The sequence below is a fragment of the Choristoneura fumiferana genome, chromosome 7 (genome assembly GCF_025370935.1).
Source record: "Choristoneura fumiferana chromosome 7, NRCan_CFum_1, whole genome shotgun sequence".
NCBI lineage: Eukaryota > Metazoa > Arthropoda > Insecta > Lepidoptera > Tortricidae > Choristoneura > Choristoneura fumiferana.
Genome location: NC_133478.1, coordinates 11,601,998 through 11,615,311, shown reverse-complemented (window position 1 = coordinate 11,615,311; position 13,314 = coordinate 11,601,998). Strand labels below are relative to the sequence as shown.

General features: G+C 36.2%; 1 protein-coding gene across 1 annotated transcript in view; it reads left to right on the top strand.

Moving 5' to 3' along the window:
* Window positions 1-13,314, top strand: part of rsh (Rap GTPase activating protein radish) — a 204,271-nt gene that overhangs the window by 60,453 nt on the left and 130,504 nt on the right. The gene's annotated exons all lie outside the window — the stretch shown is intronic.

The window sequence follows — 13,314 nt, the reverse complement described above, 5'->3', positions numbered from 1 at the left end:
TATTACTAACTAACTACTAACTGTAAGCGACTAATTTTTTTACAAGCTTATCTTTAGCTTGCCCTGTTTCTTTATGTATATTTCATTTTATTCATTTATTTGTTTGGGTCAAATCTTGGAAGCTAAATTTGACCCACTTCCAGCGGTCCGATCGACTTGAAATTAGCATAATTATGTACAATAATCTAATAAGCATACTTATGTATAATAATCAACTTATGACAGTACAATAATCTGGTAGTGACATACTGGTGGTCTTGCCAGGATCGTCTCCGCAGGAGAGGACCTGCTCAATGGTTAATAGTACCGACTTGAAATTTGGTACGTATATTTAGTTTAGATTAGATGGCAAAGCAAGTACAGTCAACAAAAAGTACAGTGAGCAAAAAAGATTGTATTAAAAATGAAATTTTTAACAAAAACTTATTTTCTTTCTAGTCGCTACACACACATTTGACAAAGTGGTTGTAGTCGTCGGTTAAGAAACAATAGCGACCTTGCATTTTGACTATCTTGGGGAAATAGTGTGGTGGTTTTCACCTTGCTTTTCACACCGCAGAGCTGGAGTCCGGAGTTCGTAGTTCACCTCAATAAAGAGCACTGCTGCTCGGGTTCACATCAATAAAGAGCACTGCTACTCGAGTTCACATCAATAAAGGGCACTGCTGCTCGGGTTCACATCAATAAAGAGCACTGCTACTCGAGTTCACATCAATAAAGGGCACTGCTGCTCGGGTTCACATCAATAAAGAGCACTGCTGCTCGGGTTCACATCAATAAAGAGCACTGCTGCTCGGGTTCACATCAATAAAGAGCACTGCTACTCGAGTTCACATCAATAAAGGGCACTGCTACTCGGGTTCACATCAATAAAGAGCACTGCTACTGCTCGGCTTCACATCAATAAAGAGCACTGCTGCTCGGGTTCACATCAATAAAGAGCACTGCTACTCGAGTTCACATCAATAAAGGGCACTGCTACTCGGGTTCACATCAATAAAGAGCACTGCTACTGCTCGGCTTCACATCAATAAAGAGCACTGCTGCTCGGGTTCACATCAATCTCATAACATTTTTGCAGTTTAGCAAAATAAACCGATTCAAATATATTAATTTCACTATCACAGGTAAAAAATTATAGATGGCATTCGGTTTAAAAATAGTACAGCTATAATTTGCCGGTCGGCGTACCTACGAGTACAAAGTTATTTCGTTTTTATTTCGTATTTTGTTCAAAAAGCGTCTTAAGCAGAACTTTCCTTCTTAACGAAAGTTACAAATTTAGTATTTAGTATTAACACGCTACTTATTATCACAGAAAATAACGTTATAACAAAATGTTGATAGAGTCTCCTACACTACACTAGAATAAAATCACATGAGTTTAGATCACGTGGGAGGAACTCGAAAACATTAAAGGATAAAGCGACTTATGTAAAATAATATTTAAATTAATTATTGTTATTTCTAGCAAACAGCGGGCTGGCGTGCATTAACATAAGATTCAATTACGGGTACTTATTGAGGAACTGATAGAGAAGATGCCTATTTGAGAGCGCTATTACTTATTTACTGGGTATAGTTAAAATCTGGCCAAGTGAAAGTTGAATTCGCGCAAGGGTTCCTTATCAATTTGTGGATAGTAAAATGTACGCTATAGACGGACTGGAATACCTTTATTTTCTTTTATCCATTGTGAAACTTCATTAATCGAATAATCAAATTTGATTTCAGAGCAAAAAACCTATTACATGCGCCAAAATACAGCATTGAAGTCTGATACCTATCATTAAAATCCGAACTCGAAAAAAAATACGATTAATGTCATCGGTCAAACGATAGTACTCCACTTCCTAGTAAAATAATTGGTTAATACCGTTCAATAAACTTGTCAGTTAGTTTATATTGTATACTTCACCAGAGTGGCAAGCTTAAGTATTGGTAACTAAACTACTTACTTCTGAGTGCAGCACGTACCTAAGTTAAATGTCTTGTTGCCTTTCTTGGTAGACACTTCCATTAGCTCAAAGTTCTACAGTGACTGAAGCATGAACGTACGACTTAATGCAACTTGGAGTATTTAAGCTACATCTGCTTAAATATGAAATTGACCGGTCAAAATGTAAATTTTAACTAGTACATTTACTAAAATAAAAGGTGGGCATTTGCTATGTAAGCGTACTCTGCCATAAGCCACAAAATCAGGAGTGGTTATGATCAAAGGATATCATACTATTTTGTATAAAACCCACTATTTTCCTATGAAAATCTTCATGAACATTCACTAGCGATTCCCAATTTAAGGCCACTATCAAGAATGTAACGAGTTAGAAGAGAAGAGAGGTTTTGTCAACGCGTAATGATCGTTAGATGATTCTCTTGTCCTGTTTATGTATATATCTCGTGATCGTACTGTGTTGGTGTATTATCCATGGACGTTTGATGTTATTTATTTTTATTAAATATTTACCGTTTTTAAACTATTGATTGATTATTGATTGATTTTGGTGCGTGCGAAGTTCCCAATCCGCACTGGGCCCACGTGGGAACTATGGCCCAAGCCCTCTTGTTCTGAGAGGAGGCCTGTGCCCAGCAGTGGGACGTATAGAGTCAGGGATGATAATGATGAAATTATTGATTAAGTAAAATACTATGAAATCAATAAAAATTCTGGTTAATTTTAAAAAAGTATGACAGTCAAAACAACAACATCATTGTCCGACAATTGTGATGCGTTATGTTTTGTTAGGCGTACCTATCCTGAAATCCTTTTATAGTTCGATAAAAAAACCCCAGATAAATAATAGTGGCTAAAAAATATGTAGATTAAAATACCGTGTGGGTTCGGCGCAAACTGTTACCATACTCAGCATTTACGCCGAAATTAAACTGTTGCTGTATTCGAACATATTACTTCGGATACAACAAGTGTTTCATTCAATTTCTACTCATTTTAACCTATTTCAAAATTCGGTTGTATTTTTTTTTTGTTACCTCATTACATTTGAAATTTACCACGAGCTTTGCGGTGAAGGAAAACATCGTGAGGAAACCTACACAAACCTGCGAAGCAATTCAATGGTGCGTGTGAAGTTCCCAATCCGCACTGGGCCCGCGTGGGAACTATGGCCCAAGCCCTCTTGTTCTGAGAGGAGGCCTGTGCCCAGTAGTGGGACGTATATAGGCTGGCATGGTGGTACCTTCCGTACCTCAAAAGTATAAAAAGAACCGTCTGTCGGCCTATACCTTCCGCCGCCTAACTTTGCCTAAAAGTTAATTGCCCCGACTAGTAGGTAGGTACCACAAAAACTATAAAGGTATAATTCCAATAATTGAATAGGCACTATACCGTTAACCAATTCAAACACAATCCGGGAGTAACGTGAAGACGTCGCATAAAAAATGTATCGTCAAAACTGAGTATTAAGTAATGAACTTTTAGGCAGAATTATATGGCGCGTGGTTAATCAAACCTTTTTCCCAGGAACGCGTAACGTATTAAAACAGGGGATATCAAAACCCCTAATGGTACTTCACGTTGACATAGAACAACTGTCAAACTGTCGGTGCACGCGAACGAAACCACGGACAACGCCTAGTACTATTACTTCAAAGTCATAGTTAAAGTATCTTTATTCAGTTTAGGCTACAACAAGCACTTATGAATATCAAAAAATCTACCACTGGTTTGATAACTCCTCCGTCGAGAAGAATCCGGCAAGAAAGTCAACGAGGTTTAAAAATAACAACACATTTATAATTTTATTTCATTATTAGAGTTTACCCGCAGCTTCGCACGCGTAAACTATTCGATCTGCAGACCAAACTCGAAACTCGAAGTTCGTATCGCACCGTCCCTCTCGCTCTCGTATTAAATAGTATAAGTGTCAGAGGGACCGCACGACACGAACTTCGAGTTTCGTAGTAGCCCTGCTGGTACAATTGAAATTACGGGATTTTATAAAATTTCCCTGGGAATTCCCAAAATTTATATCATTGGTCTTCATTGAGGTTGTGTTAAGAACAACTGTGCAAAATTTCAAGACTCTCCAGCGGTTTAAAATTTTAATATTTTTTCCCTATAGGAATATCGGGACAAAAGTAGCCTATGTGTTATTCCAGATACCCAGCTATCTACATAACAAATTTCATCCAAATCCTTTCGCATTTATAATATTAGTAGGATTATAAAGTTTTCGAGTAGGTTGCGTATTATGTGCGCTGCGAGTTAGGTGCGTCAACTATTACACCGCGAGTGCGCCTACGAGTTAGTAGAGCTTCTGCTATGCCTAGCGCTCTACGCACCTTACTCGCTGCGCGCTCGCGGTTAATACCTTAGCGCTCGCAGCGAAAGCGTTGTGAACTCACAACCAAACGCTTCTCTTATAATTCGTCCGCAAATCGCCAGTGCGATAAGGCCGTAGTCCAATCCTATAAATAGTAGCACAGATCTACCGCTATTACCAACCCCCAGGCCTTCGCCTAATGCGTTACTTATCACCCATTACCCGGCGATCGCAAAATATAAAATCTTTTAAAAACCCTTTTTCGTTAATTAAATCAATTTGATTGATTCATGAGACCTCTGAGTGGGAGATACAACTAAGTTAAAACAGAAATGGGAATAAAATAATGCTTGTTTATTTGAGACAAGCCTTTAGTCCCAACTTTGCTCGTGGATTGGACCTGCAGTTAATTAATAATCCGGTTTAAATAAAATGTTTCTTATAAATGTCTCCGCTAAGCCGGGCTTGGTGCCCGCCGCGCGGCGTGCTGTTTCCAATAGATTACAATAAAGGAGAGACCCCATTTAAATACAAAGAATATATTGCTACTTATTGTTTACCTTGTAATTTTCTTTCTGTGTACCTGCTTTATGTATCGCGTACTATTACTGGTGTACAATAAAGAGTCATTGTATTGTATTGTATATTTTTGCCTAACACGTTCGTACACTGACGCCCAAGTTTTTTTTTACCACGAGAGTTCGGCATGTTCAGATCGTTAATATACGAGTATAATAGTATTATTTTTGATTGTAATTATAAACGTACATTAAATTATGAATACACAAAAGTTCTCAATTGGCGATTTTGAAAAAATAAGAAAAAGCATCTTAATACAATTATATGTGACCAGGTTTTCTCATGAGTTTCACTAAGAGTCTAAATCATGCATGGCAGGTACCTGATATTTTAATTTAAAAAAACTTTCTTTACTGTATTAAAAAGTTAAGGTAAAAAACGTTAAGGTTATATATTTTTGCCCGGTACTGTATAAACTAACTGACAAATTTATTGAGCGGTTTGGCCGATAACATTAATCGACTAAACCGTATTTTTTTCTTTTTACCTACTGGCGTTACCTGGATTAGTCGTTCATGAGTTCGGATTTTAATGATAGGTATGATCGACTTCAATGCTATATTTTGACGCATGTAATAGGTTTTTTGCTCTGAAATCAAATTGGATTATTCGATTAATGAAATTTCAAAATAGAAATAAGAAAATAAAGGTATTCAAGTCCGTCTGTAGCGTATATTTTGATACCTACAAATATATAAGGAACCCTTGCGCGAATCCGACTTTCGCTTGGCCGGTTTTTAACTACACAGTAAATCAGTAATAGCGCCCTCAAGCGGCAACTTCCCTATCAGTTCTCCAATAAGTACCCGTTATTGAATCTCATGTTAATGCACGCCAGAAAGATGAAAGAGACAAATATAATATTGCACAAGTAAAGAGGAGACCAAACTAGAGTAGCTTGAAGTAAAAAAAAAGTTTTTATTTTTAGTTAGTTTTCCGTTTTTTTAGGGTTCCGTACCCAAAGGGTGCCAACGGGACCCTATTACTGAGACTCCGCTGTCTGTCTGTTTGTCTGTCTGTCCGTCTGTCACAGGGCTCTATCTCTGAAGCCGTAAAAGTTAGACACTTGAAATTTTCACAGATTATGTATTACTGTGGCCGCTATAACAACAAATACTAAAAATAAAATAAAGTTACAAATTAAAGGGGATCGTCATACAAGAAACGTGTTTTTTTCAGCGTTTTTTGGTTGCTATAGCGTTATTAGCCGTTGCTAAGGCGACCGAGTTGTTTGAATATTTACCTTTAAGTTTGCGATTTTAATGATGTATGTATGTAAGCCCTCTTGTTCTGAGAGGAGGCCTGTGCCCAGCAGTGGGACGTATATAGGCTGGGATGATGATGATGATGATGATGTACGTAAACTCTTTATTGTACAAAAGAAAATTAACAAAATACAACTGACAAACTTTAGGATACTTGTACAAAGGCGGACTTATCCCTTTAAGGGATCTCTACCAGTCAACCGATGATGTGATGTGTGTGATGTTTTATAAAAGCTTCGATAATATAATATAGTGACTGTCTGATTGTGTGGTTTATTCGTTTTTGTGCAAAATTAATAAAGCAATTTATGAACCACAAACCTCAATGAAGCCAACTTTGTTAAAGCGCCCGCCAAATCCACACCGTACTAATCACTATGTTTACCTATTGTTTTTTACACTAAAAAAATCATACTAAGTATTTAACACTATTTACAAGGTTTATAATACAGTTTAAAATGTATTCACATTTCTTATTATTTAATTTAATTACACAACCTTTACACAACATACGAAGTCCGCCGAATTTCCCGCGAATGACAGCAATGCTGTCAAGCAATTTTTTTTTTATTAGCGCGCGGCGCTCTTAGGGCAAGGGATTCACAGCCAGAACCAAAGAGGATGAGAATTAAAATTGTTTTTTATTCGAAATACCTACTTGCACAAGTGCTTACATTTCGGCGATATTTTTAGCAGCTTTTTTTAACTTGCCCTGTTTGTTTATTTATTTATTTATTGTTTATTTGGGTCAAATCTTGGAAGCTAAATTTGACCCACTTCCAGTAGTCCGATCGACTTGAAATTTGGCATACTTTTGTAAATTTGGTGACAATACAATAATCTGGTAGTGACATCTTGGTGGTCCTGCCAGGATCGTCTCTGCAGGAGGGAACTCCTCAATAGTTAATAGTACCGACTTGAAATTTAGTACAGATACGTAGTTTAGACGACAATGCAAGTACAGTCAACAAAAAGTACTTTCGGCAAAAAAAGCTTGTATTACAAATGAAATTTTTAATAAAAACTTGTTACAAGCATTATAATTATTTGCAGTGTAGGTAATGTAACTATGTTTGCTCGGGTGGAATCTTTCAACTCAAATTTGAAGTGGATATCTTCAACCGATTGAGCTGAAATTTTAAACGAATGTATAAATTCGATGACAATGCAATATTATTATAACATGGAGTTGATCTGATGATAAAGCTAGCGGGTGACCATAGGAACACTGTGATAAACGACACGACCGCATCGAGTTTGGACTCGTTTGTCGTCTTGACGAGTACTTTGGTAACCAGGGGTATAAAGTACAGTCAGCAAAAAAAACTTATATTAGAAGAATTTTAAGAAAAACTTTTACTGAACTGTTTACGGAACCCTTCATGTACGAGTCCGACTCGCACTTTTTTTATATTTGTTGTTGTAGTTGCAATAGAAATAAATTCTTATTAAGAGTAAATTTAGCGTAGAACGGATTCCGTTTGTCACCCTTCGGTATACTAATAATGTTTAAATCGAATTTAATTTATTTCTACGTTTTATATAGTTACAAGAAAACACAATTGGTGAGCTTGATGATGACATGACTATATTAAACATTGCCAAACAACGAATGCAAAATCAATGCTTCAATTCGGTGAACTACTCGTAATTATAATACGAACAAGTTCCACAAAATCCTGTAACCAGCAGCATAACCATTAATCCTGTTACAATACAGGTGTTTCCAACTCCTAACCGGAATCCAGAAAATGTATCTGTAAAACAATAGGTTACACTGTTTCGTTTAACAGTATTTGGTTACGAGGCATAATGAACACCGCACGCCAATTTTAATTAAACTACTCTATTAAGCTATTTGTACGCTAGTTTGAACGGAAATGTTTAATACTTTGTCGGTGTCTGTTTTCTAGTATCGACTAGCGACTACCCTGTTACATACACCCACATTGACGCCATGCTTTGTTACACACGATCATATTTGTTGCATATTGTGAATCCCACTCCAAAATGTGACATAAATGTCAAAGGTGCCAAACGGACCTCATGACTGAAATGCACCTCAGTCTAAAGTGTTAAACATTTGTGTCACCCTTGGGATTGGCTAAGGACCTTCGTGCATGTCATCTAAAGGTCTCTAATCACTACACCCTATCATGTACCATGACCATTTAAGCATTGATTTTGCATTCGTTGTTTGGCAATGTTTAATTATAGTCCTGTCATCATCAAGCTCGCCAATTGTGTTTTCTTGTACGAGTATACCGAAGGGTGACAAACGGAATCCGTTCTACACTATCCGTCTATCTGTCGTAGGGTTGTATCTCTTGAACCGTAATAGATAGAGAGCTGAAATTTACCCTTAATAAGTATTTATCTCTATTGCAGCTACAACAACAAATATTGAAATGTAGTAAACTAATTAATAATTAAAATATAACAGAGGGTCTCCATAAAAGAAACATTTAATTAAAAAAATACACTTCAAGCGACTCTAGTTTGGTCTCCTCTTTACTTTTGCAATATTATATTTGTCTCTATCATCATTCTAAGTTTGAGGTTATTAAGTTAACTATTATAACGTTTAAAGATACGAACCTCAAACTTAGAATAATAATTAGAGATAGAAAGAAAACAATAAAAGGTTAAGGCGGTCCTCAAGCAAGAAACGTATTATTTTTGTTCTCATTTTATCTCTACAACGTTTTTAAACATACGAAACTTAAAGTAAAACGTACATTAAAGTCAAACTGGTTATCAGTTACATTTATTTTTATGATTTTATTGATCACCTAATAAATGCGTTTTCGGTGACATAATAAATAATAATTGTTCCTAAAATAGATCTGTCACCTAAATTGAATCACCAAATAATGTTAAAACGGTTACCAAAATATTATTTAAAAATTAAAAACGATTGATCAGCAAATAATTATATTGGGTTGCAAAATAATAGATGTGTCACTAAAACTGAATCACCAAACAATATAGAAATGGGTTCCTAAAAATTTACTATAGTCACTGGATAATAATATAATTATCATCAAATAATTGAACTGAAATTTGACGATATTATTGATATACATATAATTCCGGTTACAGGTTTTCAGGTGGTAGGACCTTTTACAAGATCCGCCCGGATTGCTACCACCATCTTGCTCGCTAATCCTGCTTGCTAATCCTGCTGTTAAGCAGCAGTGCTTGCACTGTTGTGTTTCGGCGTGGAGAGTAAGACAGCCGGTGAAATTACTAGCACTTAAGGTATCCCATCATAGGCCTCTAGGTTGGCAACGCATCTGCAATACCCCTGGTATAGCAGATGTTTATGGGCGGTGGTGATCTCTTACCATCAGGAGACCCACTTGCTTTTTTGCCATCCAGACTCGTTTGACTCATATTTAGAGACAGATTTGATTAATTTGATGACTAATATATTTCTTAGGGATATATATAATAATTGGAGTATCGCAGTTTAGTGACAAATCTAAATTTAAGTGACTGAAAATTTAGTTCCCTTTTAATTTTAATGGTGTATTTTTTAATTATTAATTGAACCAGGCGTTAATTTGGTGAGCAAAGTAATTGTTTTACTTCGTTTATATTTTTGCCTTTGACTGCACAGTACCCTCGGTGCCCGAGTCGCAGTTTATTAGAAGTTTTTTTTTTACTAGAGTCAAGTAAATTGGAAGTATTTTTATAGTGTCAATTCGTTTTATTAGATTCAAAACATGTCCACAACTCTCAAAGTTAATAGTAGCGCACCCTCAATCTTGCGCCCCCATCAAATTGATATTACGACTGAGGTGAAACATAAGGAAAACCCACGCTCTAAAAATACCGAGGTGAGTGAAAAAGTAATGGAATAGAGATGATCCGGCTAAAGGAGACTACACTGTGTTTTAGTAGCACTTATGGTTGCCTTAGGGTAATGTAAATTTGTTTTTCTTTAGTTTAGTTTAGTTTATTTATTCATTCAACATAATAATTACATTATAGAAATACATGAAGTAAGATGTTTTCGGTGATTATTTATCTTCATACATTATTGGGAACATAAATAGATGAAACCAGTTTCGGTAAGTCTTATTCCCGGGTCACAGATTCCCTAAAGATTATTCTATTAGCGATGTGCACATTTTTGTGTGCACTTAGGTGTAGAGTAGACCTATTCTGTGCTTAATTCTACGTACTTATATCTACTTGTTTATGCTATACCAATAAAGTTTTTTTTTGTATTTGTATAATAACCTAACCAACAAAAAGTTAAAAAAGTTAAAGGAGCCACAGACAGACACACAGCCAGACATACAGACACACATAGCGGTCAAACTTATAACACTTTTTGCGTCGGGGGTTAAAAACACAACATAATGAAAACAGATAGGTAACAGGTACCCCAATAATCCCAAATCACATGTTCCTAAACGAAACCGAAGCCTAACCCAAATAAATATGTCGATTTTCATAAATAATAGCAGGGCTTAGGCTTAGACCTAAGGTAGGGATTAATCTCTTAAACGTATAAATTACGTGAACAGAAAGCTAAAATAATGTCAAATTCACTAAGATATTCCAATTTCATATTTCGGTAACCTGCCTAGTGATTACAGTCTACTTTGCCCCGAAATTATTTAGAAATAATGACTAGCGAATTCACACAAAGAAAAGTGGTCGGGTCATTATTCAATTCACGCTGTGACGTAGGCCGTGGGTTCTGAACGTTACTCAAATGTCCTTCGCAATCTCTCTCAATTGACACTTTATTATTTCTGAAAATATATAAGCGTCATAATGTATTGTATTGTATTGTAAAACTCTTCATATATCTTTTATATCTTATATATCTTTCTTGCTTCGTATAAAATTAATTGTTATTAACTTAAAATGTACAAACTCAAATGTTATAATAAATCGCTCGCTGGAATCATTCATTTGCTCTACAGCGCGTACATTTAAAAGCTTTAAAGTCTAAACCACTTATCTCGATTATGTACAAGAAAGTTTTAAAATGTAAAACTATGTAGTACAGTCACCTGCATTAAAATATGCTACAGCGGAGAGGGCAAAAATATTTGGCACGCCCTACCGGCCCTTGAAAAATAAAGTAGTGTCAAATAAATATTTATGCACGCTTTTTACTATCTCAGATATTGGAGCTACTGACTGTACCTATATAATGTGCAGTTTAAATAACAAATTATTCATACCATTAGGATTATTCAGCAAATAAATTTAGGTACCAAAAATACATTTTCACTTCTCATGCTCGTAAAGTTCGTGTTTATGCTGGATCTAGGCGACATAAAATGACTTTTTATGCACTAGTGCATAAAATAAAATCTTCGTCTAAGACCAAGGTAATTAGGTGTCAACAGCCATAAACAAAGAAGTTTCTTTATATTTTTTAGTACATTTTTTATTTATATAAAACTAAAAATCAATCAAAATAAATCACTAAAACTAAAACAAATATAAGTACTTATATGCATGAAAAATAAAATTTACGTAGTGAGTGAACAATTGTTTTCACTATTGTTATTTCATTTCCTCGCCATCGAAGTGAAAAGCAGAGTGTTAAACTCGAGTATTAAATCCATTTTCCCCTCGACGTGTCTATCCACCCTCGCCGTACCGGCTCGGGTGGCTATATGAACGTCTTGGGTAAAATGGCTCGTTTTATGCTCTTGTTGTACAATCTACTATTTTACTATTATTTTTTTACACACTAAACTAAGCTCTATCTCGGGGCTTCGCACTCATGGAAAAATAAAAAACTATCCAGGTCTCTATCTCGTGAATTATGGAGGGGGCAGCAGCGGAGGAGATGAATTTATAATTGCGGATTTAATAATAATAAAATTTTAATGATAAAAGAATACAAGTTTTACTTAAACTATCACGAATGGTTTCGTGTTGTCCTATAGGACCCGATGTTAGGTGTCGAAAGGCGCGAGTCACTGTGCACACTGGTTTTGTAATTAGTTCGAAACTGATTGCCTAATTCACTGTGTCGGCGACGTAGCGTGGTGACGTAGTGTCGTGACGTTGCGCCGTGACGTTGAGTTGTCGTACGAGGTGCTGACGCGATGACGTAGCGCTGTGTAGGGCCCGTGCCTAACACCTCCCTCTAAGTCGAGCTACTATTTGCTAGTTTAGTGCAAATGTAGCGGCTTTCTTCAGCTCTATATTATCTTGCTTGATATCGACTTTCGCTCTGGCTCGATGTTTTCGATATAGTATGAAGGCTGTTACACCTGCTCCGAATAGTATGATAAGGTACAATGGATGTAGTGTGGTAGAGGGTTGAAGATTGGATCGCATTTGTCTCGATCGGCTTTTCCATAGATATTTGTTGCTCGATAGCTTCAAGATTGCTCAAATTGATAGAGTTCATTCTCAACATGGGGCTAGATTGCTGGCTTCTGGTTTCTGGTTGTATTGACATTATTTTCAGTGGTTGGCCTCGCGGAGTTTGTTATTAATGTTTACTATAGTAAACTGTGAAGACTGAGAGAGCAGTGTTGCGGGATAGTTGCGACGTAACTTCCGTTCAAAATGATATGTTGCTCCTGCTGGCAGTTGATTTGTACTTTAGTAGGATTTGGAAATGTTATGGCATAATGTTGATCGTCCAGCTCCAATAGAGCCTCCTTAGACAGAGAGATAGGCGTGGTTTTACACGTTCCATCTATCTCCTGTAAATGAATGAGTTTGTGAATACAGTCTCGCTCCGTACGAATCTGATGGGCTGAGTTTTTGTTGGCAGATGTACCAGTCGCCGGATTTAGGGCATTCTGCCTCTACGTACACATATTCTTGAGGGTTGGTTGCTATGAAAGGATATGGAGGAATAAGGATGCGCCGTATTTGTTTGGCAATGGCATAACTTATAAAAATCAAATGAGCCCTTGACAAATAATTGGTACTTTTTAGGACAACTACTAAATCATTTCTTAGAAAAATAAGAACCTACATTTATGAAGCTATAGTAATCTCTAGTATCTAAATCTAGATTTGATCTTTGCTATATATCTCGTGCAATTTCCCATCATGTCCTTTAGAGAACTTATACTTAAAATAGAGGTGGTGCACATTACTTAACTTACTGAAAGCTAATATGTTTTCTATACGTAATAATTCGGTATATAAGTCGTTATATTTTTCACTAACGATATTAAACATTT